Raw genomic sequence first — 26,996 nt, forward strand, 5'->3', positions numbered from 1 at the left:
CGTTCTTAGCACCTAACTTGGTGCTGGGATGGTCTAATGGTTGTCTGATAGACTCTTCGATTTTTTTTTGCCCCATTTTTTCTTACGTGATTAACAGATTCAATGGCTCGTCGGGTCATGGGGACGTGGATGATCGTTCTTAGCACCTAACTTGGTGCTGGGATGGTCTAATGGTTGTTTGATAGACTCTTCGATTTTTTTTTGCCCCATTTTTTCTTACGTCATGGGGACGTGGATGATCGTTCTTAGCACCTAACTTGGTGCTGGGATGGTCTAATGGTTGTTTGATAGACTCTTCGATTTTTTTTTGCCCCATTTTTTCTTACGTGATTAACAGATTCAATGGCTCATCGGGTCATGGGGACGTGGATGATCGTTCTTAGCACCTAACTTGGTGCTGGGATGGTCTAATGGTTGTCTGATAGACACTTCGATTTTTTTTTGCCCCATTTTTTCTTACGTGATTAACAGATTCAATGGCTCATCGGGTCATGGGGACGTGGATGATCGTTCTTAGCACCTAACTTGGTGCTGGGATGGTCTAATGGTTGTTTGATAGACTCTTCGATTTTTTTTTGCCCCATTTTTTCTTACGTGATTAACAGATTCAATGGCTCGTCGGGTCATGGGGACGTGTATGATCGTTCTTAGCACCTAACTTGGTGCTGGGATGGTCTAATGGTTGTTTGATAGACTCTTCGATTTTTTTTTGCCCCATTTTTTCTTACGTCATGGGGACGTGGATTATCGTTCTTAGCACCTAACTTGGTGCTGGGATGGTCTAATGGTTGTTTGATAGACTCTTCGATTTTTTTTTGCCCCATTTTTTCTTACGTGATTAACAGATTCAATGGCTCATCGGGTCATGGGGACGTGGATGATCGTTCTTAGCACCTAACTTGGTGCTGGGATGGTCTAATGGTTGTTTGATAGAATCTTCGATTTTTTTTTGCCCCATTTTTTCTTACGTGATTAACAGATTCAATGGCTCGTCGGGTCATGGGGACGTGTATGATCGTTCTTAGCACCTAACTTGGTGTTGGGATGGTCTAATGGTTGTTTGATAGACTCTTCGATTTTTTTTTGCCCCATTTTTTCTTACGTCATGGGGACGTGGATGATCGTTCTTAGCACCTAACTTGGTGCTGGGATGGTCTAATGGTTGTTTGATAGACTCTTCGATTTTTTTTTGCCCCATTTTTTCTTACGTGATTAACAGATTCAATGGCTCATCGGGTCATGGGGACGTGGATGATCGTTCTTAGCACCTAACTTGGTGCTGGGATGGTCTAATGGTTGTCTGATAGACACTTCGATTTTTTATTGCCCCATTTTTTCTTACGTGATTAACAGATTCAATGGCTCGTCGGGTCATGGGGACGTGGATGATCGTTCTTAGCACCTAACTTGGTGCTGGGATGGTCTAATGGTTGTTTGATAGACTCTTCGATTTTTTTTTGCCCCATTTTTTCTTACGTGATTAACAGATTCAATGGCTCGTCGGGTCATGGGGACGTGTATGATCGTTCTTAGCACCTAACTTGGTGCTGGGATGGTCTAATGGTTGTCTGATAGACTCTTCGATTTTTTTTTGCCCCATTTTTTCTTACGTGATTAACAGATTCAATGGCTCGTCGGGTCATGGGGACGTGGATGATCGTTCTTAGCACCTAACTTGGTGCTGCGATGGTCTAATGGTTGTTTGATAGACTCTTCGATTTTTTTTTGCCCCATTTTTTCTTACGTCATGGGGACGTGGATGATCGTTCTTAGCACCTAACTTGGTGCTGGGATGGTCTAATGGTTGTTTGATAGACTCTTCGATTTTTTTTTGCCCCATTTTTTCTTACGTGATTAACAGATTCAATGGCTCATCGGGTCATGGGGACGTGGATGATCGTTCTTAGCACCTAACTTGGTGCTGGGATGGTCTAATGGTTGTTTGATAGACTCTTCGATTTTTTTTTGCCCCATTTTTTCTTACGTGAATAACAGATTCAATGGCTCATCGGGTCATGGGGACGTGGATGATCGTTCTTAGCACCTAAATTGGTGCTGGGATGGTCTAATGGTTGTTTGATAGACTCTTCGATGTTTTTTTGCCCCATTTTTTCTTACGTCATGGGGACGTGGATGATCGTTCTTAGCACCTAACTTGGTGCTGGGATGGTCTAATGGTTGTTTGATAGACTCTTCGATTTTTTTTTGCCCCATTTTTTCTTACGTGATTAACAGATTCAATGGCTCATCGGGTCATGGGGACGTGGATGATCGTTCTTAGCACCTAACTTGGTGCTGGGATGGTCTAATGGTTGTCTGATAGACTCTTCGATTTTTTTTTGCCCCATTTTTTCTTACGTGATTAACAGATTCAATGGCTCGTCGGGTCATGGGGACGTGGATGATCGTTCTTAGCACCTAACTTGGTGCTGGGATGGTCTAATGGTTGTTTGATAGACTCTTCGATTTTTTTTTGCCCCATTTTTTCTTACGTCATGGGGACGTGGATGATCGTTCTTAGCACCTAACTTGGTGCTGGGATGGTCTAATGGTTGTTTGATAGACTCTTCGATTTTTTTTTGCCCCATTTTTTCTTACGTGATTAACAGATTCAATGGCTCATCGGGTCATGGGGACGTGGATGATCGTTCTTAGCACCTAACTTGGTGCTGGGATGGTCTAATGGTTGTCTGATAGACTCTTCGATTTTTTTTTGCCCCATTTTTTCTTACGTGATTAACAGATTCAATGGCTCGTCGGGTCATGGGGACGTGGATGATCGTTCTTAGCACCTAACTTGGTGCTGGGATGGTCTAATGGTTGTTTGATAGACTCTTCGATTTTTTTTTGCCCCATTTTTTCTTATGTGATTAACAGATTCAATGGCTCGTCGGGTCATGGGGACGTGGATGATCGTTCTTAGCACCTAACTTGGTGTTGGGATGGTCTAATGGTTGTTTGATAGACTCTTCGATTTTTTTTTGCCCCATTTTTTCTTACGTCATGGGGACGTGGATGATCGTTCTTAGCACCTAACTTGGTGCTGGGATGGTCTAATGGTTGTTTGATAGACTCTTCGATTTTTTTTTGCCCCATTTTTTCTTACGTGATTAACAGATTCAATGGCTCATCGGGTCATAGGGACGTGGATGATCGTTCTTAGCACCTAACTTGGTGCTGGGATGGTCTAATGGTTGTCTGATAGACACTTCGATTTTTTATTGCCCCATTTTTTCTTACGTGATTAACAGATTCAATGGCTCGTCGGGTCATGGGGACGTGGATGATCGTTCTTAGCACCTAACTTGGTGCTGGGATGGTCTAATGGTTGTTTGATAGACTCTTCGATTTTTTTTTGCCCCATTTTTTCTTACGTGATTAACAGATTCAATGGCTCGTCGGGTCATGGGGACGTGTATGATCGTTCTTAGCACCTAACTTGGTGCTGGGATGGTCTAATGGTTGTCTGATAGACTCTTCGATTTTTTTTTGCCCCATTTTTTCTTACGTGATTAACAGATTCAATGGCTCGTCGGGTCATGGGGACGTGGATGATCGTTCTTAGCACCTAACTTGGTGCTGGGATGGTCTAATGGTTGTTTGATAGACTCTTCGATTTTTTTTTGCCCCATTTTTTCTTACGTCATGGGGACGTGGATGATCGTTCTTAGCACCTAACTTGGTGCTGGGATGGTCTAATGGTTGTTTGATAGACTCTTCGATTTTTTTTTGCCCCATTTTTTCTTACGTGATTAACAGATTCAATGGCTCATCGGGTCATGGGGACGTGGATGATCGTTCTTAGCACCTAACTTGGTGCTGGGATGGTCTAATGGTTGTCTGATAGACACTTCGATTTTTTTTTGCCCCATTTTTTCTTACGTGATTAACAGATTCAATGGCTCATCGGGTCATGGGGACGTGGATGATCGTTCTTAGCACCTAACTTGGTGCTGGGATGGTCTAATGGTTGTTTGATAGACTCTTCGATTTTTTTTTGCCCCATTTTTTCTTACGTGATTAACAGATTCAATGGCTCGTCGGGTCATGGGGACGTGTATGATCGTTCTTAGCACCTAACTTGGTGCTGGGATGGTCTAATGGTTGTCTGATAGACTCTTCGATTTTTTTTTGCCCCATTTTTTCTTACGTGATTAACAGATTCAATGGCTCGTCGGGTCATGGGGACGTGGATGATCGTTCTTAGCACCTAACTTGGTGCTGGGATGGTCTAATGGTTGTTTGATAGACTCTTCGATTTTTTTTTGCCCCATTTTTTCTTACGTCATGGGGACGTGGATGATCGTTCTTAGCACCTAACTTGGTGCTGGGATGGTCTAATGGTTGTTTGATAGACTCTTCGATTTTTTTTTGCCCCATTTTTTCTTACGTCATGGGGACGTGGATGATCGTTCTTAGCACCTAACTTGGTGCTGGGATGGTCTAATGGTTGTTTGATAGACTCTTCGATTTTTTTTTGCCCCATTTTTTCTTACGTGATTAACAGATTCAATGGCTCATCGGGTCATGGGGACGTGGATGATCGTTCTTAGCACCTAACTTGGTGCTGGGATGGTCTAATGGTTGTCTGATAGACACTTCGATTTTTTTTTGCCCCATTTTTTCTTACGTGATTAACAGATTCAATGGCTCGTCGGGTCATGGGGACGTGGATGATCGTTCTTAGCACCTAACTTGGTGCTGGGATGGTCTAATGGTTGTTTGATAGACTCTTCGATTTTTTTTTGCCCCATTTTTTCTTACGTGATTAACAGATTCAATGGCTCGTCGGGTCATGGGGACGTGGATGATCGTTCTTAGCACCTAACTTGGTGCTGGGATGGTCTAATGGTTGTCTGATAGACACTTCGATTTTTTTTTGCCCCATTTTTTCTTACGTGATTAACAGATTCAATGGCTCATCGGGTCATGGGGACGTGGATGATCGTTCTTAGCACCTAACTTGGTGCTGGGATGGTCTAATGGTTGTTTGATAGACTCTTCGATTTTTTTTTGCCCCATTTTTTCTTACGTGATTAACAGATTCAATGGCTCGTCGGGTCATGGGGACGTGTATGATCGTTCTTAGCACCTAACTTGGTGCTGGGATGGTCTAATGGTTGTCTGATAGACTCTTCGATTTTTTTTTGCCCCATTTTTTCTTACGTGATTAACAGATTCAATGGCTCGTCGGGTCATGGGGACGTGGATGATCGTTCTTAGCACCTAACTTGGTGCTGGGATGGTCTAATGGTTGTTTGATAGACTCTTCGATTTTTTTTTGCCCCATTTTTTCTTACGTCATGGGGACGTGGATGATCGTTCTTAGCACCTAACTTGGTGCTGGGATGGTCTAATGGTTGTTTGATAGACTCTTCGATTTTTTTTTGCCCCATTTTTTCTTACGTCATGGGGACGTGGATGATCGTTCTTAGCACCTAACTTGGTGCTGGGATGGTCTAATGGTTGTTTGATAGACTCTTCGATTTTTTTTTGCCCCATTTTTTCTTACGTGATTAACAGATTCAATGGCTCATCGGGTCATGGGGACGTGGATGATCGTTCTTAGCACCTAACTTGGTGCTGGGATGGTCTAATGGTTGTCTGATAGACACTTCGATTTTTTTTTGCCCCATTTTTTCTTACGTGATTAACAGATTCAATGGCTCGTCGGGTCATGGGGACGTGGATGATCGTTCTTAGCACCTAACTTGGTGCTGGGATGGTCTAATGGTTGTTTGATAGACTCTTCGATTTTTTTTTGCCCCATTTTTTCTTACGTGATTAACAGATTCAATGGCTCGTCGGGTCATGGGGACGTGTATGATCGTTCTTAGCACCTAACTTGGTGCTGGGATGGTCTAATGGTTGTCTGATAGACTCTTCGATTTTTTTTTGCCCCATTGTTTCTTACGTGATTAACAGATTCAATGGCTCGTCGGGTCATGGGGACGTGGATGATCGTTCTTAGCACCTAACTTGGTGCTGGGATGGTCTAATGGTTGTTTGATAGACTCTTCGATTTTTTTTTGCCCCATTTTTTCTTACGTCATGGGGACGTGGATGATCGTTCTTAGCACCTAACTTGGTGCTGGGATGGTCTAATGGTTGTTTGATAGACTCTTCGATTTTTTTTTGCCCCATTTTTTCTTACGTGATTAACAGATTCAATGGCTCATCGGGTCATGGGGACGTGGATGATCGTTCTTAGCACCTAACTTGGTGCTGGGATGGTCTAATGGTTGTCTGATAGACTCTTCGATTTTTTTTTGCCCCATTTTTTCTTACGTGATTAACAGATTCAATGGCTCGTCGGGTCATGGGGACGTGGATGATCGTTCTTAGCACCTAACTTGCTGCTGGGATGGTCTAATGGTTGTTTGATAGACTCTTCGATTTTTTTTTGCCCCATTTTTTCTTACGTCATGGGGACGTGGATGATCGTTCTTAGCACCTAACTTGGTGCTGGGATGGTCTAATGGTTGTTTGATAGACTCTTCGATTTTTTTTTGCCCCATTTTTTCTTACGTGATTAACAGATTCAATGGCTCATCGGGTCATGGGGACGTGGATGATCGTTCTTAGCACCTAACTTGGTGCTGGGATGGTCTAATGGTTGTCTGATAGACTCTTCGATTTTTTTTTGCCCCATTTTTTCTTACGTGATTAACAGATTCAATGGCTCGTCGGGTCATGGGGACGTGGATGATCGTTCTTAGCACCTAACTTGGTGCTGGGATGGTCTAATGGTTGTTTGATAGACTCTTCGATTTTTTTTTGCCCCATTTTTCTTACGTGATTAACAGATTCAATGGCTCGTCGGGTCATGGGGACGTGGATGATCGTTCTTAGCACCTAACTTGGTGCTGGGATGGTCTAATGGTTGTTTGATAGACTCTTCGATTTTTTTTTGCCCCATTTTTTCTTACGTCATGGGGACGTGGATGATCGTTCTTAGCACCTAACTTGGTGCTGGGATGGTCTAATGGTTGTTTGATAGACTCTTCGATTTTTTTTTGCCCCATTTTTTCTTACGTGATTAACAGATTCAATGGCTCATCGGGTCATGGGGACGTGGATGATCGTTCTTAGCACCTAACTTGGTGCTGGGATGGTGTAATGGTTGTCTGATAGACTCTTCGATTTTTTTTTGCCCCATTTTTTCTTACGTGATTAACAGATTCAATGGCTCGTCGGGTCATGGGGACGTGGATGATCGTTCTTAGCACCTAACTTGGTGCTGGGATGGTCTAATGGTTGTTTGATAGACTCTTCGATTTTTTTTGCCCCATTTTTTCTTACGTGATTAACAGATTCAATGGCTCATCGGGTCATGGGGACGTGGATGATCGTTCTTAGCACCTAACTTGGTGCTGGGATGGTCTAATGGTTGTCTGATAGACTCTTCGATTTTTTTTTGCCCCATTTTTTCTTACGTGATTAACAGATTCAATGGCTCGTCGGGTCATGGGGACGTGGATGATCGTTCTTAGCACCTAACTTGGTGCTGGGATGGTCTAATGGTTGTTTGATAAACTCTTCGATTTTTTTTTGCCCCATTTTTTCTTACGTCATGGGGACGTGGATGATCGTTCTTAGCACCTAACTTGGTGCTGGGATGGTCTAATGGTTGTTTGATAGACTCTTCGATTTTTTTTTGCCCCATTTTTTCTTACGTGATTAACAGATTCAATGGCTCATCGGGTCATGGGGACGTGGATGATCGTTCTTAGCACCTAACTTGGTGCTGGGATGGTGTAATGGTTGTCTGATAGACTCTTCAATTTTTTTTTGCCCCATTTTTTCTTACGTGATTAACAGATTCAATGGCTCGTCGGGTCATGGGGACGTGGATGATCGTTCTTAGCACCTAACTTGGTGCTGGGATGGTCTAATGGTTGTTTGATAGACTCTTCGATTTTTTTTTGCCCCATTTTTTCTTACGTGATTAACATATTCAATGGCTCATCGGGTCATGGAGACGTGGATGATCGTTCTTAGCACCTAACTTGGTGCTGGGATGGTCTAATGGTTGTCTGATAGACTCTTCGGTTTTTTTTTGCCCCATTTTTTCTTACGTGATTAACAGATTCAATGGCTCGTCGGGTCATGGGGACGTGGATGATCGTTCTTAGCACCTAACTTGGTGCTGGGATGGTCTAATGGTTGTTTGATAGACTCTTCGATTTTTTTTGCCCCATTTTTTCTTACGTGATTAACAGATTCAATGGCTCATCGGGTCATGGGGACGTGGATGATCGTTCTTAGCACCTAACTTGGTGCTGGGATGGTCTAATGGTTGTCTGATAGACTCTTCGATTTTTTTTTGCCCCATTTTTTCTTACGTGATTAACAGATTCAATGGCTCGTCGGGTCATGGGGACGTGGATGATCGTTCTTAGCACCTAACTTGGTGCTGGGATGGTCTAATGGTTGTTTGATAGACTCTTCGATATTTTTTTGCCCCATTTTTTATTACGTGATTAATAGATTCAATGGCTCATCGGGTCATGGGGACGTGGATGATCGTTCTTAGCACCTAACTTGGTGCTGGGATGGTCTAATGGTTGTCTGATAGACTCTTCGATTTTTTTTTTGCCCCATTTTTTCTTACGTGATTAACAGATTCAATGGCTCATCGGGTCATGGGGATGTGGATGATCGTTCTTAGCACCTAACTTGGTGCTGGGATGGTCTAATGGTTGTCTGATAGACTCTTCGATTTTTTTTTGCCCTATTTTTTCTTACGTGATTAACAGATTCAATGGCTCATCGGGTCATGGGGACGTGGATGATCGTTCTTAGCACCTAACTTGGTGCTGGGATGGTCTAATGGTTGTCTGATAGACTCTTCGATTTTTTTTTGCCCCATTTTTTCTTACTTGCTGGAGCCCTCTGGGAAGATTCACCATTGATGAGTGTTGCCATGGCTGTAGAGTTCAGAGTGCCGAGACACTTTTCTTTGCAACTTATATGGTTACAAGTTCACACTGTACAACCGATAAAAGGCTTGAGTTCTAAGGAGACAGGGAACTAAGTCTAGTTGATGAATCATGGCCATTGGACCAGAGCGTGATTAACAGCTTCCATGATGGCTCATTGGGTCATGGGGACGTGGATGATCGTTCTTAGCACCTAACTTGGTGCTGGGATGGTCTAATGGTTGTCTGATAGAATCTTCGATTTTTTTTGCCCCATTTTTTCTTACTTGCTGGAGCCCTCTGGGAAGATTCACCATTGATGAGTGTTGCCATGGCTGTAGAGTTCAGAGTGCCGAGACACTTTTCTTTGCAACTTATATGGTTACAAGTTCACACTGTACAACCGACAAAAGGCTTGAGTTCTAAGGAGACAGGGAACTAAGTCTAGTTGATGAATCATGGCCATTGGACCAGAGCGTGATTAACAGCTTCCATGGCTCATCGGGTCATGGGGACGTGGATGATAGTTCTTAGCACCTAACTTGGTGCTGGGATGGTCTAATGGTTGTCTGATAGACTCTTCGATTTTTTTTGCCCCATTTTTTTTTACTTGCTGGAGCCCTCTGGGAAGATTCACCATTGATGAGTGTTGCCATGGCTGTAGAGTTCAGAGTGCCGAGACACTTTTCTTTGCAACTTATATGGTTACAAGTTCACACTGTACAACCGATAAAAGGCTTGAGTTCTAAGGAGACAGGGAACTAAGTCTAGTTGATGAATCATGGCCATTGGTCCAGAGCGTGATTAACAGCTTCCATGATGGCTCATTGGGTCATGGGGACGTGGATGATCGTTCTTAGCACCTAACTTGGTGCTGGGATGGTCTAATGGTTGTCTGATAGAATCTTCGATTTTTTTTGCCCCATTTTTTTTTACTTGCTGGAGCCCTCTGGGAAGATTCACCATTGATGAGTGTTGCCATGGCTGTAGAGTTCAGAGTGCCGAGACACTTTTCTTTGCAACTTATATGGTTACAAGTTCACACTGTACAACCGATAAAAGGCTTGAGTTCTAAGGAGACAGGGAACTAAGTCTAGTTGATGAATCATGGCCATTGGTCCAGAGCGTGATTAACAGCTTCCATGATGGCTCATTGGGTCATGGGGACGTGGATGATCGTTCTTAGCACCTAACTTGGTGCTGGGATGGTCTAATGGTTGTCTGATAGAATCTTCGATTTTTTTTGCCCCATTTTTTCTTACTTGCTGGAGCCCTCTGGGAAGATTCACCATTGATGAGTGTTGCCATGGCTGTAGAGTTCAGAGTGCCGAGACACTTTTCTTTGCAACTTATATGGTTACAAGTTCACACTGTACAACCGACAAAAGGCTTGAGTTCTAAGGAGACAGGGAACTAAGTCTAGTTGATGAATCATGGCCATTGGACCAGAGCGTGATTAACAGCTTCCATGGCTCATCGGGTCATGGGGACGTGGATGATCGTTCTTAGCACCTAACTTGGTGCTGGGATGGTCTAATGGTTGTCTGATAGACTCTTCGATTTTTTTTGCCCCATTTTTTTTTACTTGCTGGAGCCCTCTGGGAAGATTCACCATTGATGAGTGTTGCCATGGCTGTAGAGTTCAGAGTGCCGAGACACTTTTCTTTGCAACTTATATGGTTACAAGTTCACACTGTACAACCGACAAAAGGCTTGAGTTCTAAGGAGACAGGGAACTAAGTCTAGTTGATGAATCATGGCCATTGGACCAGAGCGTGATTAACAGCTTCCATGGCTCATCGGGTCATGGGGACGTGGATGATCGTTCTTAGCACCTAACTTGGTGCTGGGATGGTCTAATGGTTGTCTGATAGACTCTTCGATTTTTTTTGCCCCATTTTTTCTTACTTGCTGGAGCCCTCTGGGAAGATTCACCATTGATGAGTGTTGCCATGGCTGTAGAGTTCAGAGTGCCGAGACACTTTTCTTTGCAACTTATATGGTTACAAGTTCACACTGTACAACCGACAAAAGGCTTGAGTTCTAAGGAGACAGGGAACTAAGTCTAGTTGATGAATCATGGCCATTGGACCAGAGCGTGATTAACAGCTTCCATGGCTCATCGGGTCATGGGGACGTGGATGATCGTTCTTAGCACCTAACTTGGTGCTGGGATAGTCTAATGGTTGTCTGATAGACTCTTCGATTTTTTTTGCCCCATTTTTTTTTACTTGCTGGAGCCCTCTGGGAAGATTCACCATTGATGAGTGTTGCCATGGCTGTAGAGTTCAGAGTGCCGAGACACTTTTCTTTGCAACTTATATGGTTACAAGTTCACACTGTACAACCGATAAAAGGCTTGAGTTCTAAGGAGACAGGGAACTAAGTCTAGTTGATGAATCATGGCCATTGGACCAGAGCGTGATTAACAGCTTCCATGATGGCTCATTGGGTCATGGGGACGTGGATGATCGTTCTTAGCACCTAACTTGGTGCTGGGATGGTCTAATGGTTGTCTGATAGAATCTTCGATTTTTTTTGCCCCATTTTTTCTTACTTGCTGGAGCCCTCTGGGAAGATTCACCATTGATGAGTGTTGCCATGGCTGTAGAGTTCAGAGTGCCGAGACACTTTTCTTTGCAACTTATATGGTTACAAGTTCACACTGTACAACCGACAAAAGGCTTGAGTTCTAAGGAGACAGGGAACTAAGTCTAGTTGATGAATCATGGCCATTGGACCAGAGCGTGATTAACAGCTTCCATGGCTCATCGGGTCATGGGGACGTGGATGATCGTTCTTAGCACCTAACTTGGTGCTGGGATGGTCTAATGGTTGTCTGATAGACTCTTCGATTTTTTTTGCCCCATTTTTTTTTACTTGCTGGAGCCCTCTGGGAAGATTCACCATTGATGAGTGTTGCCATGGCTGTAGAGTTCAGAGTGCCGAGACACTTTTCTTTGCAACTTATATGGTTACAAGTTCACACTGTACAACCGACAAAAGGCTTGAGTTCTAAGGAGACAGGGAACTAAGTCTAGTTGATGAATCATGGCCATTGGACCAGAGCGTGATTAACAGCTTCCATGGCTCATCGGGTCATGGGGACGTGGATGATCGTTCTTAGCACCTAACTTGGTGCTGGGATGGTCTAATGGTTGTCTGATAGACTCTTCGATTTTTTTTGCCCCATTTTTTCTTACTTGCTGGAGCCCTCTGGGAAGATTCACCATTGATGAGTGTTGCCATGGCTGTAGAGTTCAGAGTGCCGAGACACTTTTCTTTGCAACTTATATGGTTACAAGTTCACACTGTACAACCGATAAAAGGCTTGAGTTCTAAGGAGACAGGGAACTAAGTCTAGTTGATGAATCATGGCCATTGGACCAGAGCGTGATTAACAGATTCCATGATGGCTCATTGGGTCATGGGGACGTGGATGATCGTTCTTAGCACCTAACTTGGTGCTGGGATGGTCTAATGGTTGTCTGATAGACTCTTCGATTTTTTTTGCCCCATTTTTTCTTACTTGCTGGAGCCCTCAGGGAAGATTCACCATTGATGAGTGTTGCCATGGCTGTTGAGTTCAGAGTGGCGAGACACTTTTCTTTGCAACTTATATGGTTAAAAGTTCACACTGTACAACCGACAAAAGGCTTGAGTTCTAAGGAGACAGGGAACTAAGTCTAGTTAATGAATCATGGCCATTGGACCAGAGCATGATTAACAACTTCCATGGCTCATCGGGTCATGGGGACGTGGATGATCGTTCTTAGCACCTAACTTGGTGCTGGGATGGTCTAATGGTTGTCTGATAGACTCTTCGATTTTTTTTGCCCCATTTTTTTTTACTTGCTGGAGCCCTCAGGGAAGATTCACCATTGATGAGTGTTGCCATGACTGTAGAGTTCAGAGTGCCGAGACACTTTTCTTTGCAACTTATATGGTTACAAGTTCACACTGTACAACCGACAAAAGGCAACAAATGAACTTTTATCCTTCCAAAATAGACTATGCTCTTATTCAGAGTTTGGGATAATAAATAGAAACTTTTGAACTTGAGCACCAATCGTGGCCATTGGACCAGAGCGTGATTAACAGCTTCCATGGCTCATCGGGTCATGGGGACGTGGAAGATCGTTCTTAGCACCTAACTTGGTGCTGGGATGGTCTAATGGTTGTCTGATAGACTCTTCGATTTTTTTTGCCCCATTTTTTCTTACTTGCTGGAGCCCTCTGGGAAGATTCACCATTGATGAGTGTTGCCATGGCTGTAGAGTTCAGAGTGCCGAGACACTTTTCTTTGCAACTTATATGGTTACAAGTTCACACTGTACAACCGACAAAAGGCAACAAATGAACTTTTATCCTTCCAAAATAGACTATGCTCTTATTCAGAGTTTGGGATAATAAATAGAAACTTTTGAACTTGAGCACCAATCGTGGCCATTGGACCAGAGTGTGATTAACAGCTTCCATGGCTCATCGGGTCATGGGGCCGTGGATGATCGTTCTTAGCACCTAACTTGGTGTTGGGATGGTCTAATGGTTGTCTAATAGACTCTTCGATTTTTTTTTGCCCCATTTTTTCTTACTTGCTGGAGCCCTCTGGGAAGATTCACCATTGATGAGTGTTGCCATGGCTGTAGAGTTCAGAGTGCCGAGACACTTTTCTTTGCAACTTATATGGTTACAAGTTTACAATGTACAACAGCTTCCATGGCCATCGGGTCATGGGGTCGTAGATGATCGTTCTTAGCACCTAACTTGGTGCTGGGATGGTCTAATGGTTGTCTGATAGACTCTTCGATTTTGTTTTGCCCCATTTTTTTTTACTTGCTGGAGCCCTCTGGGAAGATTCACCATTGATGAGTGTTGCCATGGCTGTAGAGTTTAGAGTGCCGAGACACTTTTCTTTGCAACTTATATGGTTACAAGTTCACACTGTACAACCGACAAAAGGCAACAAATGAACTTGTATCCTTCCAAAATAGACTATGCTCTTATTCAGAGTTTGGGATAATAAATAGAAACTTTTGAACTTGAGCACCAATCGGGTTGACATTTAAATAAGATACACGGATTTAAAAAATTGCATATGTAATAATGTTATCAACTATCAACCACAAATGTTCTGAATCAGAATGTTAAAAAGAAGGATTAGCGGTTAATTGAGATTCCGTTTGACTAATTTCAAACAAAGTGTAAATGAAGGGAGGCATTACAGACTAGCTACAAGAAAAGCAAAGCTTCATAGACTCGGTCAAGTCGCTTATAGAATGCTGATTAGTATTTTCCACTTAATAAGTAAAGGGCAGAGGAAAGTGAGGCTTAGCAAGCTTTATAAGGCCGATCACTCCGTAAGTCGCTGAAAAAGAAACCTCAAAGAACTTCCGTTCATTCATTATTAAGTCAAGGTCTCAGGTCTCCGAGTTAGCCCTCGCTTTTTTCGAAGAATCCTGTATCCATGGCATATGGCTTGGAGGTTCCCTTTCCGCTCCATTAGAAAAGAGATCAAATGCAACGCCCTTTGGCCGTTTAGCTCCTCAGGGCGTATAGCTCACATCCAAATATTTGATTGGGGAACGAGGCAACTCCCTTTATGGGTTTGAGCTCCATTCTGTGAGGAGATAAACGGGTGAATGGCGTTGCATTTGACCTCTTTTCTCAATGGAGTTAAAAACTAAAGGTGGGTTGGAACTTATTCATTGCAATTTTAAGTGTTAAACATTACATCAAAAACTGGAAACATACATATCAATCTCTATCTAGAAAGGTAAACTTCCAATTTTAAAAAAAAAAATTGTTTTTGCAAGCAGTTATCAAACTACTGGGTTGCATTTAACACCAGCTTTCTTCCATTTTTCACCCTTGAGCATATCCCAATTAATCTTCTAATCTTCAATAATCAAGTAAAAAAAAAAACGTTATTGCAAGACTCAGACTTAATTTATTGCACCCCTTCAAAAGCATTGATTTGAAAAAGAAAGAAAAAGGAGCACGGAAAATTTTACAAAGGTGCTAGCTAACCAAGGTAAACACAGCCGAGATTATAGTTTCAAGTTAATGATTGTAATTTCAACATTATTTTGTGTCTTTATCCCACATCGGTGAAATAACACAATAGAAAGTCTTTTTAACGTTGAGCAATGAGGCCACATTCCAAGACCTTCCTTGAATAGATCCGTTGCTGGGATGGTCTAATGATGCTCTGACAGACTCCTCAAACTGTTTTGCGGTATTTTTTACTTCTTCGTTGTTGGTTGGTCTAATGGCTTTCCGTGAAGATAAAGCTCTTGGAGCTATAATAAGCACCATTTGAAACAGCTCAAAATAATGTTTTGCACCATCAAGGAAACAATGAACGATATTTTCATTTATTGTTGATTATCAATAATTTTATTTGTTGATTATCTGTAATTTTATTAGTCAACCATATGATTATTAGTCATTTTTTCTTGCATGTTAGCCATCCAAAAGCTTAATAGGTACATATTTTACCTCTCCAGAGTAAAAAGTTCTGGACATGTAACTTTTCCTGTCCCTTTTCGTCTGGAGTACTTGTGCAGAAGGTGCACCACCATAATCGGGCTTGAAGCTCTCATCTTACCATCAAGTCGAGGTTGATGTTATTAGAGTTTGTTTTGAAGCTAACAAATTAAAAGCTCGTACAAAGAAGATTTATAAGGGAGAAGACGCACACTTTAACTCTGCGAACATCTTTTTGCACGCCTCATCTATCTTGAACTAATAATGTGAGGAGAAGAGGCACCGTTTCATCACTAAACTATTCAAAATAATTAGGTTGAATATGGTTGTAAACATGTGAAAAGCAAAAAATCAGCTCCCCTTTTTAGATAAATAAGCCATTGGTAATCATCAAAAAAATTAATTTATTCATCGATTCTAATCTATCTATCTATATTATTTTCAAAGAATGAATATAAATGTTGGTTGACCAAAATAGCCTTCAAATATTGAACGATTTTATAACCTTAATAAACTCTAATCCTATTTCTTATTAAACTACCTAACAGAACTAAGGATTATCCTATTACCACTAACATTACTAATCCTAAGCATATTAATGTCGTTAATTATAAGGTTAACATTATTGATATATCCTAAATACCAAAAGCTTCTTCTCCTTCTTATAGTGCACAATCAAAGGGAAGCAAGTATTGATGGTCCAATCTGCCAATATTCCATATGCTCACAAGAGTCTTCCTTACCACTACCAGTGGCGGATCCAGAATTTTCACTTAGGGTGTTCGGAAAAATAACTGGATCTAAATATACACTGTAATACATGTTCAGGGTGTTCAAAAGTTAATATATGTACATGAACACAGAAAATTTACCCTAAATATATACTGTAATTTTTTATCCAGGGTGTTCGGGTGAACACCCTGGCCTCTTACTGCATCCGCCCCTGACCACTACTAGAAAAACGAGAATTAGCGATGGACAAATTTTATAGTTAAACAACAAAATTTATAGCTAATCCTATTTAGCGATAGATTATCAAAAAATATTCTAATAGCTATGAGCAATTTAGAGGCGGATTAGCAACATAGTTCATAGCAAATTTCAGGTCAATTAGAGGTTATGTTGGATAGTATTGTTAATGTTAGGTTTTGACTATTAGAGGTTACGTTGAACAATGTCAATTAATTGTTTGGAAAATAAATTCTATTCACTATTTTCTAAAATTTTAGTCAATATATTAAGTTAGTTGTTTAATTAAACGAAGACCTGCTGACCATGTGGTGCGAGAACTCATTCAGGACATTTGTTTTAGAGGAAGGCTAAAGGATAAGCTCGTGAGGAAACATGGATAGTATGAACTTCTATCCTTGAGATGATGTTGAATTGATGCTATGATTATTTTGTGCATTACTTTGTTAGATGGAGAACTGTTGACCAGAAAGAGTGAGATGCATATATATAGGAAGAGTGCTGAGGCTGGGTGTGTCCAGTAACAGTGCATTGTTATGTTTTCCTTGCTTCGTTTTTTTTTTTTTTTTTTTTAGCTGTAACTATCTACTCTTTCATAATAACATCCGTTTATTGGCCAAAAAAAATTATAAAAAGGAATTATGATGACCGATGAGCTAATTAATGTGTCATCGAATACACCTTCGTCCTCTAAATTCGTCTTTCCCCACTAAAAGATGAAAGATATCATTTTGAGTTCGATTGAAAGAATTATTTGGATAAAAGTAATTTTATAATTTATTTAAATAAATTAAACTTATATGAGGCTGTAGAGAATATATTAATAGAGAAACTAAAACTTTTATACCTTTAATCAAGAAAGTAAAATAAATAAATAAAGAAAAAGACCCTAAAGTACGTTCATAATCTATATATCTGTATCGGCACATAAACATAATGTTGACATGATATTAGTATCATTTTAAAAAACTGAATTATTACTTAAAATAGATGATAAATGAATTATTCGTTCTGTGATAGCTAGTAAGTAATTGGTTCATTCTGAAATATTGCTAGCACTTTACTCACAAAAGGATATGCAATTGTGGAGGGGGGGGGGGGGGGGGGGGGGAACTATTTAATATTGATCATTTGAATATTTACGTGCTATTATTAACGTGTGAGGCACGTTTATAGAGACTGATATTATTATAAAAGCATGAATATAAATGTTGATTGACCAAAATATTATTTGAATATTGAACGACTCTTATATCCTTACTATTTAATTAATTTGAAGAACAATATAGAAGAAAAGGTCATAACTGGAATAATACACATTAGGTTTAAAATTGTATCCTATTAGTATTAGGAACTTAACTCATGGTAGACATTAGGATTAAAAATTGTAGTAGACAAGAAAAACTCGCGATAATCCGATAAAAAATGAATCACGGCAATAAGCTAGCTCTAATCCAATTTTTTCTTTTACATACTTAAACCCAAAAACCTAAATTAACGTTAACATATATTCCTTTGATTATAAAATGTTCAGTTAGAACTTAGAAGCATGTGCCATGAACTTTTGTCTTTAAATTCAAGATTGAAATCTAACTCTTATTAAGATATGAAAACAAAAATGTTACTTCCTCTGTTTCAATTTACCTGCAACTTTTCATTTAAAGTCAATTTGTTTAATCTTTGTAACTAAATTGAATTAGATCAACTCAATATTTTAATAGTAAAATTTAGCTATTTAAAAACTATATGAAAAGTACTATAAGTTGCATTTCTTCTCATGCCAACATGATGAGTAATACATTTTAAAACCTTGATCAAAGTTTTCAAAGTTTGAATCTCGAAAAGCAAAAAGTGTCACATAAATCGGGATAAAGGAAATATAATGTTACCAACGCTTTGCTCATGTTATTCATCTATATAAACCGGTCATCTGAATTTTGAAAAAATTAAATTAGTTGATTTTATAACTTTAGCAATACGTATATATACAATATACAAATTCTGACGAAATATCATTCTTTAGTGTACTATTGAAAAAGGCAAAATTAGCAAAATCTTATCGCATCGAACAATGTAAACAATACCATGCTCACTCAGTATTTCATCACATGCTCAACAAATGGTGAAGAATTCCTAGAGGATTATGTTTGGACATGGACAAAAAGAAAAGAAAAAAAGATCTGTAATTGGTCAAATTGTTACCACTAAGGAATTTAATTTCACGTTCAAAGCTTCTTTTCATTAATATATTTTGATAATTTCATCTATTTATCCTCTTTTCTTGAATAATGCAGCAAATCCTAGTAAAGGTTAAAGATATTACTTAAGATTATTGTTGTATCATGTCGGAACCATTTTCATTTGAAGACTTACTCACTGTTAATGGAAGAACGTGTGACACATTCAAGAAAGCTGCAAAAGAAAGAGAATTATAAGAATCAAATAATAGTATATCTGAATGCTTATGATAGACAGTTCTTTTCCAAATGTCATTAGCTCTCCGAAATTTATTTGCAAATAATTGGTCCATTGTAATCCAATGGATGATAGAAAATTATGAGATACATACTACAATATGTCAGATGACTTTAGAAGGATACATGACAGTTCACCAGATACCCAATTGCAATGCACGCTGAAGAGTATAAATTATTTCCTAGAGAGCATCGGTAGAAGTGCTGAAAAATCCGATTTGCCTAAACTTGATCAGTTATCGAGATAATAATGTTATATCATAATATAGAGAAATTATTGAAGAAAAGGCCATACAAGTACCTCAGGAAGTTTTTAATGCACAATCAAAGCTCCTGAATAAGAGTAAGTTTTCAAGACTATATTGCAAAGAAACGACTCTGGTAGAGCGGATCGTTATTTGTAGATAGCTCTGGAGGAGCTCGGAAAATATCCATATATCTTGCATTACTTGCTAATCTCATATCAAAAGGCATGATAGTGTTAGCAACATCAAAAAGTGGTATAGCAACATCAACAAGTGGTGTAGCGACAACAATTTTACCAAAAGATCGTACGACTCACTCTAGATTCGACATACTTCTTCAAACAATAGAAACAACAATCACAGATATGTCAAAGCAGAGTGGTGGGTGCAAAATTGATAAGAAATGCAAATTTGATATTATATGAGATGAAGCGCCCATGGAAAAGTGACAGACAATCGAAATAGTTGACATGCGTTTTAGAGATAACCATTTGGTGGAAAAGTAGTAACTTCTAGAGATGATTTCCATAAAATACCACCAATAGTTCCAAAATCGACGAGAGTGGGGACTATAAACACTAGCTTGGTAAATTCATACCTATGACCTCAAATAAAAAAAATTCAGCTAACAAGAAATATGAGAGCACGAACAGACCTAGCATTCAGGGATTTCTTACTTCATGCCAAAAATGGAAAAGATCATGCAACAAAAGAGGATTTGATCCTTCTTCCAAACCAATTGGGTGGGAAGTCCAATAGTGATGGTAGTGGTGAAATCACTTAATAAGGAAATATTTTCATCATTAAATGAAAATGAAAGTTGTGCAAAGTACATGACATAAAAAGCTATCTTAGCTATCAAAAATGAATATGTTGGTAGATTAAATGAGATGTCGATTGGCAAGATCCTAGGTCAAAAGCAAAACGTTTCTCAGTTGTGACTTAGTAGAAGATGATGTCAACAATTATTATCAGGAAGAATATGTAAATACTTTAAAACCAAGTGACCTTCACCTCAAAAGTCTATTGTCAAGTTTATTATTTCTTATGTATGTTAGAGACATCTATATATATAATAGACAAAGTTAGAATTGATCTTCCCTGACATACATGTTGGTTTTGGAAGAAATGTGTTCATCATGCTACTAAGAAATTAGATCCGTCAACTGGCTTGTGCAATGGTGCAAAAAAGGTATATAGACGTTTTGGTAATAACATTATACATGCAAAATCATGACGGATCAATGCGTTTCCAAGCATCTGTTTGTCCCTAAAATTCAACTTTCACCTCCAGAAAATGAAGAATATCTTTTTAAAATTTTCCAATTTTTATAGCATGCCTGTGCTTTGTAATGACAATGACTAAACCACGAGGCCAAACAATCCCAAATGTTGGACTATATTTGTCATATCAAGTTTTCGTACATGGACAACTTTCAAAAGGAATATTAGTGTCAATAGCTATGGTCATGATGGAGCAACCAAAGCGTCCAAATGGGAATACACCCACACAAAAAAAAAAAAAAAAAAAAAAAAAAAAGCATTGTTTATAGAGAAGTCTTAGGTAATGTATGCTCATTGGTCACATTGCATATTACAAAACTATAAGCTCAAAACAATATTATCTACCTTAACTAACTTGATCATTTTTATAAGCTGATAATAATATTATCTACCTTAACTAACTTGATCATTTTTACAAGTTCAAATGATGTTCAATCATTTTGAATCAAATATTATGCTAAAGTAATAACTTTGATTTCATGCACGTTAGATGATTTTGCATTTTTTTTTTTACTGTTTATATGTATTTTTTAATAAATTAAACTTAATGTGCCTTTGTATTAATAATTGACTGAACCATTACGTGATGTTATTAACATGCAACGCACGTTCATAGGAACTAGTTAAACAAAAAAATCCCAAATTCAAATGAATCAGGTAAGTACATCAGTTTTAATAGTTGGTTTGGACTAGCCCAACGAAAAAGGCAGAGGTCCAGTCCAACTCAATAGGATGAGATCTTACTCCAATAGCCTCTTGAAAATGGGCAATTCGCACGAATGCCCCTCATTCAGGGTGGTCTTTAATTTTTGTCCCTCAAATTGTTGGTCTTTAAATTTTGCCCTTCGCGTAGAAACCCTTAGGTTCTGGGTTCGAATCCCGGTTGCGGCATAAAAATAAAAAATAATTTCGCAAGGCGAGGCTTGAGGAAAGTTATGCTGGATCCGGCATAAGCACCTTAAGACATAACTTTCCGGATCCGGCATAACTTTATGCCATAATTTCACAAAGCAAGGCTTGGGGAAAGTTATGTCGGATCTGGCATAAGCGCCGGATCTGGCATAAATTTTATGCCTTAAGGCAATTTATAAGGCAAACTTTTATGCTTTAATTTATGCCTTAAGGCAACCTCTGCCGGAGACAGCATAAGTTGCCTTAAGGCAACATATGTCGAATCTGGCATAACTTTAATTATGCCTTAAGGCAATTTATGCCGCATAAGACATATTTTTCTCAAAGTCTTGCCTTGCGAAATTATTTTTATTTTTATGCCTGAGCACGAGTTCAAACCCAGAACCTCAGTATTTTCGGCCACCTTTTCAAGCGAAGGGCAAAACTTAAAGACCACCAATTTGAGGGGCAAAATTTAGAGACCACCCCAAAAGAAGGGCAATCCGCGCAAAAAAAATGCTTGAAAATTGCAGCATTTTGGTTCTATTAAACAATTTTTATTTTTCTCTTATATGTATGGGTAAAAAACTTCTTTATATTAATGCAATTTACTGAATGCAACAGAATATTGCTCTTGTTTAGAAGAGTTACATTTGGTTACAAGTTACTTAACTTATTAGGATAAAGAATATCTATATTTTGTCGATACCTAAAACTTGGAACTCTAGTCTTTTAGATTTGTTTTCCAAAACACTACTGTATGCGGGTATGAACACCTGAGCGTACTTAGGAACGGCGAGTTCGGAGACTTTAGGTCTTGAAATATAAAGAGAAAGCATGCTCAGGGGACTCCAAGCGTAGGCGAGAAGTTTTCGCGGTCACAAGAATCTCAAACGGATCTAGATAGCTGCCTCCCACTCCCAACAACTCCCATCACATCATATCATATCAGTTGTCATCGAGCAGAGTGCCACTATGCATAGAGTCCAAGCTGCGTCGCTCGATTGATGTCACCTAGGGCAGTAACATACCAAGGGTTGGTCTATATAAATGAAGCTTAGGAGAGAAGAAAGCATGATCACTCTTTTGTACCCAAGTTCTCACTTCTTGTATTATTATTTGACTAAGAAATATACTTACTCTCGGAGATCTGATCATTATTGTGATTTTCTTACTTTCCATTTACTCTGTTAACTTAGATAAATATTATTACCTGTATCCCTTATAAGAAAAACAACCAAACCCGAGCTCGTTCGAGAGAGTCTCCAGATTGAATACGACCTACTTATTTTTAAACCCGTAAAAACAAATCTCTAACTTCATTTTTTGGTAGCTAACGATTTTACCGGAAAACAGTTTGGCGTCGCCTGTGGGGATAGACAGTTGTAGAATTGTCTCGATCTGTAGCTGATTTTCTTGAAACTGGACATTATGTGATCCTAATTTCACGGCTAGCGTCCGGAAGTGACATTCCCGGTTGGGATAAGGCAAGATAAGCTCAAACACCAAAACGCCGAAATTTAAGAAATTTAAGTTTGAACTTTCTCATTTCCAATTTATGTATATAGTTTGAACCCGCTTGAAATTTAAGTAAAAATAAAGATTTATAAAATTATCTGTAAAGCACATATCATAATATTTGGGAGTAGGGACAGAGTTAGAGTATCGACTACGAGTTCAAGTAGCTTTAGTTTAATCCCTGTTTTTGTATTAAAATCCCATGAATATGTACAAATTATTAACTTAAAATTCACTAGCTTAAAAAATTTCAGAACCCATAACTTTCAAATCCTTGCTCCGCCTCTATAATTCTTAGATTATAAAACTTTCGTTCTTGTGAGCTTGATATATCCTACCATTTGTTTGGCTATAAAAGCTTATCATTAAAGGGAAAATGAGAAATACAAAGTTGATTGTTTTTAAATTTAAAAATATATTACTGTATTCTTTTCTGAACGTATTACAAAAAGTGTGTCGCATGAATTATTTACTAAAATTGTGTCGCATAAATTGAAATGGAGAGTAAGTGGGGCTTCCGAGACCCGTAGCTCTTTCACCAATCACGACCTTTTCCTTTTTCCATTTGAACACTTTCTTTGAAAGAGACGTGCAATAATCTGCATATGATGTGATTGTGTAATAACATATTTACGCGGAAGGTGCATAAAATTTAAGTTCTATTAGATACATATTAAGTTATTAGAATTACTAGTAGTTATTGGGTGGAGAGATAGATAATAAAAAGTACTCTCACAAGAACTGGATACTTTTTTCACTTTATCCCGAAGGCTAAACTTCCAACTTCCAGACAAATATATTCTTCTTCTTTCAGGAAAGCGCTGAGCTGCATGTTTTGCTCAGAAGTGTAGATAAAGAAGGACATAATCAAAAGTACATATTGTTTCAATATTATGAACGCATCTAACACATAGTAAAAGAATAATAAGGGCTGTCCAGTTGTACCACATCGGTGAAACAACACAAAGGAAAAGTCTTTTTAATATTGAGCAGTGATAAAGCTAGGGTTTGTTCTATAGGCTTGTACCACTATATCCTGGAGTTCTAAGGAGACAGACCAGAGCGTGATTAACAGCTTCCTGGCCTTCGGGTCAGGGTGTCGTAGATGATCGTTCTAAGCACCTAACCTGGTGTTGGGATGGTCTAATGCTGGAGCCCTCTGGAAGACTCACCATTGATGAGTGTTGCCATGGTTGTAGAGTTCAGAGTGCCGAGACACTTTTCTTTGCAACTTATATGGTTACAAGTTCACAATGTACAACCGACAAAAGGCATAGAGGGCGCAAGATTCACCACTGATGAGTGTTGCCATGATTGTAGAACTTTTATCCTTCCAAAATAGACTATGTTTCTTATTCAGATTTTAGGATAATAAATAGAAACTTTTGAACTTGAGCACCAATTGGGTTGACATTTAAATAAGATATACGGATTTAAAAAATTGCATATGTAATAATGTTATCAACTATCAACCACAAATGTTCTGAATCAGAATGTTAAAAAGAAGGATTAGCGGTTAATTGAGATTCTGTTTGACTAATTTCAAACAAAGTGTAAATGAAGGGAGGCATTGCAAGCCTACTACAAGAAAAGCAACGCTTCATAGACTCGGTCAAGTCGCTTATAGAATGTTGATTAGTATTTTCCACTTAATAAGTAAAGGGGAGAGGAAAGCAAGGCTTAGCAAGCTTTATAAGGCCGATCATGCCATAAGTCGCTGGCAAAGAAAACTCAAAGAACTTCCGTTTATTCATTATTAAGTCAAGGTCTCAGGTCTCCGAGTTAGCCCGTGCTTTTTTCGAAGAATCCCGTATCCATTGCATACGGCTCGGAAGTTCCCTTTCCGCTCCATTGAGAAAAGAGGTCAAATGCAACGCCCTTTGCCCGTTTAGCTCCTCAGGTGTATAGCTCACATCCAAATATTTGATTGGTGAACAGGGAAACTCCCTTTATGGGTGTGAGCTATACTCCGTGAGGAGATAAACGGGCAAATGGCGTTGCATTTGACCTCTTTTCTCAATGGAGTTAAAAACTGAAGGTGTGTTGGAGCTTATTCATTGCAATTTTAAGTGTTAAACGTTAAATCAAAAACTGAAAACATATATCCATCTATATCTATAAAGGAAAACTTCCAACTTTAAAAAAATATATTTTGTTTTTGCAGGAATTTATCAAACTACTGGGCTGCATTTAACACCACCTTTCTTCCATTTTTCTCCCTTGAGCATATCCCAATTAATCTTCTAATCTTCAATAATCAAGTAAAAAAAAAAAAACGTTATTGCAAGACTCAGAGTTAATTTATTGCACCCCTTCAAAAGCATTGATTTGCAAAAGAAAGAAAACGGAGCACGGAAAAATTTACAAAGGTGCTAGTTAACCAAGGTAAACGCAGCCGAGATTATAATTTCAAGTTAATGATTGTAAAGCTGTTGGAGCTATAATATTCACCATTTGAAACAGCTCAAAATAATGGTTAGCACCATCAAGGAAACAAATAATATTTTCATTTGTTGTTGATTATCTATGATTTTATTTGCTGATAATCTATAATTTTATTAGTCAACCATATGATTATTAGTCAATTTTTCGTACACGTTAGACATCCAAACAAAAGCTTAATAGGTACATAATTTACCTCTCCGGAATAAAAAGTTTTGGACATGTAACTTTTCCTGTCCCTCTTCGTCTGGAGTACTTGCGTAGAAGGTGCACCACTAGAATCGGGTTTGAAACTCTCATCTTGCCATCAAGTCGAGGTTGATGTTATTAGAGTTTGTTTGGAGCTAACAAATTAAAAGCTCGTACCAAGAAGATTTATAAGGGAGAAGATGCACACTTTAACTTTGCGAACATCTTTTGGCTCGCCTCATCTATCTTGAACTAATAATGTGAGGAGGAGAGGCAAAATTTTATCAATAAACTATTCAGAATAATTAGGTTGAATATGGTTGTCATGTGAAAATGCAAAAATCAGCTCCCTTTTTTTTTTAGATAAATAAGCCATTGGTAATCATCAAAAAATTTAATTTATTCATCGATTATAATTAAACAAAAAATCCCAAATTCAAATGAATCAGGTAAGTACATCAATTTTAGGCAAACTTACTCAAATGACTACCTTATTGTAGCTTCCTACCATTTGTAGCTATCCTTTTAAATATTACCATTTGTAGCTACATTTTGACAAAATAGTGTATGTTTTCACGTGTATTTATTGCCAACAAATACATGAAAATAAGGTAAAAAAAAAAAACATGATCCTTGATTTAGCCTTTAATGATGGACCTATTAATTAGATATTAATATATATATTTTTGATGTATTTTAGTGATTTTTCTTTGATGTATTTCAATGATTTTTTTTTTTGCCATAATGTATTTCCGTGTCTTTTTTTTTTTTTTTTATGTATTTCAGTGATTTTTTTTTATGTATTTTACTGATTTTTTTTTATGTATTTCAAATACATTATGTACATTCCAACTACTATGAAGCCAAATATATTCAAATTTTCGTGTATTTGAATGGATTTCAACATATACATTCAGATACAAGACCAAAAAATTCAAATACATGACAAATACATTCAAAAAATAATGTGTTTGGCTATTAACAAAATACACTAAAAAATGCACTCAAAAATACAAAGACAAATACATTAAAAAACAATCTCCAACACCACTAAAAGCCTAATCTGAGACACCACCACCACCAAAAACCCAAATCTGAGACACCACCACCACCAAAAAACCCTAATCTTTCCATCACCAACAAAACTCTAATCTCTCCACTTTTATGTCATCTTCTCCGTCGCCATTTCAAAATCAGTCCATCACCGCCGCCACCAACAATGCACACGGCCAGATCTGCAGAGTGAAGAGAGAGAGAGAGGGGTGTTAAATTTTACACCACAACAAAGATTGTCTTTTTCTTTCAGAACATAATGTGCAACAGAATCCCTTAAATATAATACATTGGAGCTGACTGCTTATGTGAAAGCTTTTTCTTTTTTGTTGTGTTTTTATAATATTATTTTACTTTGGTTTGCTAAGAGCAAGTTCCAACGTGTTTTCATTAGGGCATGAGGAACTACATAATTTCGTCTCATATATTCGTCTCATATATTGTCACATTAATGTTAAATAGAAATCGTAAGGGAGACGGAGAAGAGAGAGAGGGGCGGCGGAGAGAGAGAGGGGTGAGCA

At 38.7% G+C, this 26,996-nt stretch overlaps 12 pseudogenes; all 12 read left to right on the plus strand.

Annotated features, from left to right (window-relative positions):
* Positions 1–8,979: 8,979 nt before the first annotated feature.
* LOC132608567 (small nucleolar RNA U3) lies at positions 8,980–9,177 on the plus strand (annotated as a pseudogene).
* Positions 9,178–9,305: 128 nt separating this feature from the next.
* Positions 9,306–9,500, plus strand: LOC132608565 (small nucleolar RNA U3; annotated as a pseudogene).
* A 128-nt stretch (positions 9,501–9,628) lies between these two features.
* LOC132608571 (small nucleolar RNA U3) lies at positions 9,629–9,826 on the plus strand (annotated as a pseudogene).
* A 128-nt stretch (positions 9,827–9,954) lies between these two features.
* On the plus strand, positions 9,955–10,152 carry LOC132608572 (small nucleolar RNA U3; annotated as a pseudogene).
* Positions 10,153–10,280: 128 nt separating this feature from the next.
* Positions 10,281–10,475, plus strand: LOC132608560 (small nucleolar RNA U3; annotated as a pseudogene).
* Positions 10,476–10,603: 128 nt separating this feature from the next.
* Positions 10,604–10,798, plus strand: LOC132608561 (small nucleolar RNA U3; annotated as a pseudogene).
* A 128-nt stretch (positions 10,799–10,926) lies between these two features.
* LOC132608566 (small nucleolar RNA U3) lies at positions 10,927–11,121 on the plus strand (annotated as a pseudogene).
* A 128-nt stretch (positions 11,122–11,249) lies between these two features.
* Positions 11,250–11,447, plus strand: LOC132608568 (small nucleolar RNA U3; annotated as a pseudogene).
* Positions 11,448–11,575: 128 nt separating this feature from the next.
* Positions 11,576–11,770, plus strand: LOC132608562 (small nucleolar RNA U3; annotated as a pseudogene).
* A 128-nt stretch (positions 11,771–11,898) lies between these two features.
* LOC132608563 (small nucleolar RNA U3) lies at positions 11,899–12,093 on the plus strand (annotated as a pseudogene).
* A 128-nt stretch (positions 12,094–12,221) lies between these two features.
* Positions 12,222–12,419, plus strand: LOC132608564 (small nucleolar RNA U3; annotated as a pseudogene).
* A 136-nt stretch (positions 12,420–12,555) lies between these two features.
* On the plus strand, positions 12,556–12,742 carry LOC132608570 (small nucleolar RNA U3; annotated as a pseudogene).
* Positions 12,743–26,996: the final 14,254 nt, after the last annotated feature.

The sequence above is a fragment of the Lycium barbarum genome, chromosome 8 (assembly GCF_019175385.1).
Source record: "Lycium barbarum isolate Lr01 chromosome 8, ASM1917538v2, whole genome shotgun sequence".
In the NCBI taxonomy this organism is placed as follows: Eukaryota; Viridiplantae; Streptophyta; class Magnoliopsida; order Solanales; family Solanaceae; genus Lycium; species Lycium barbarum.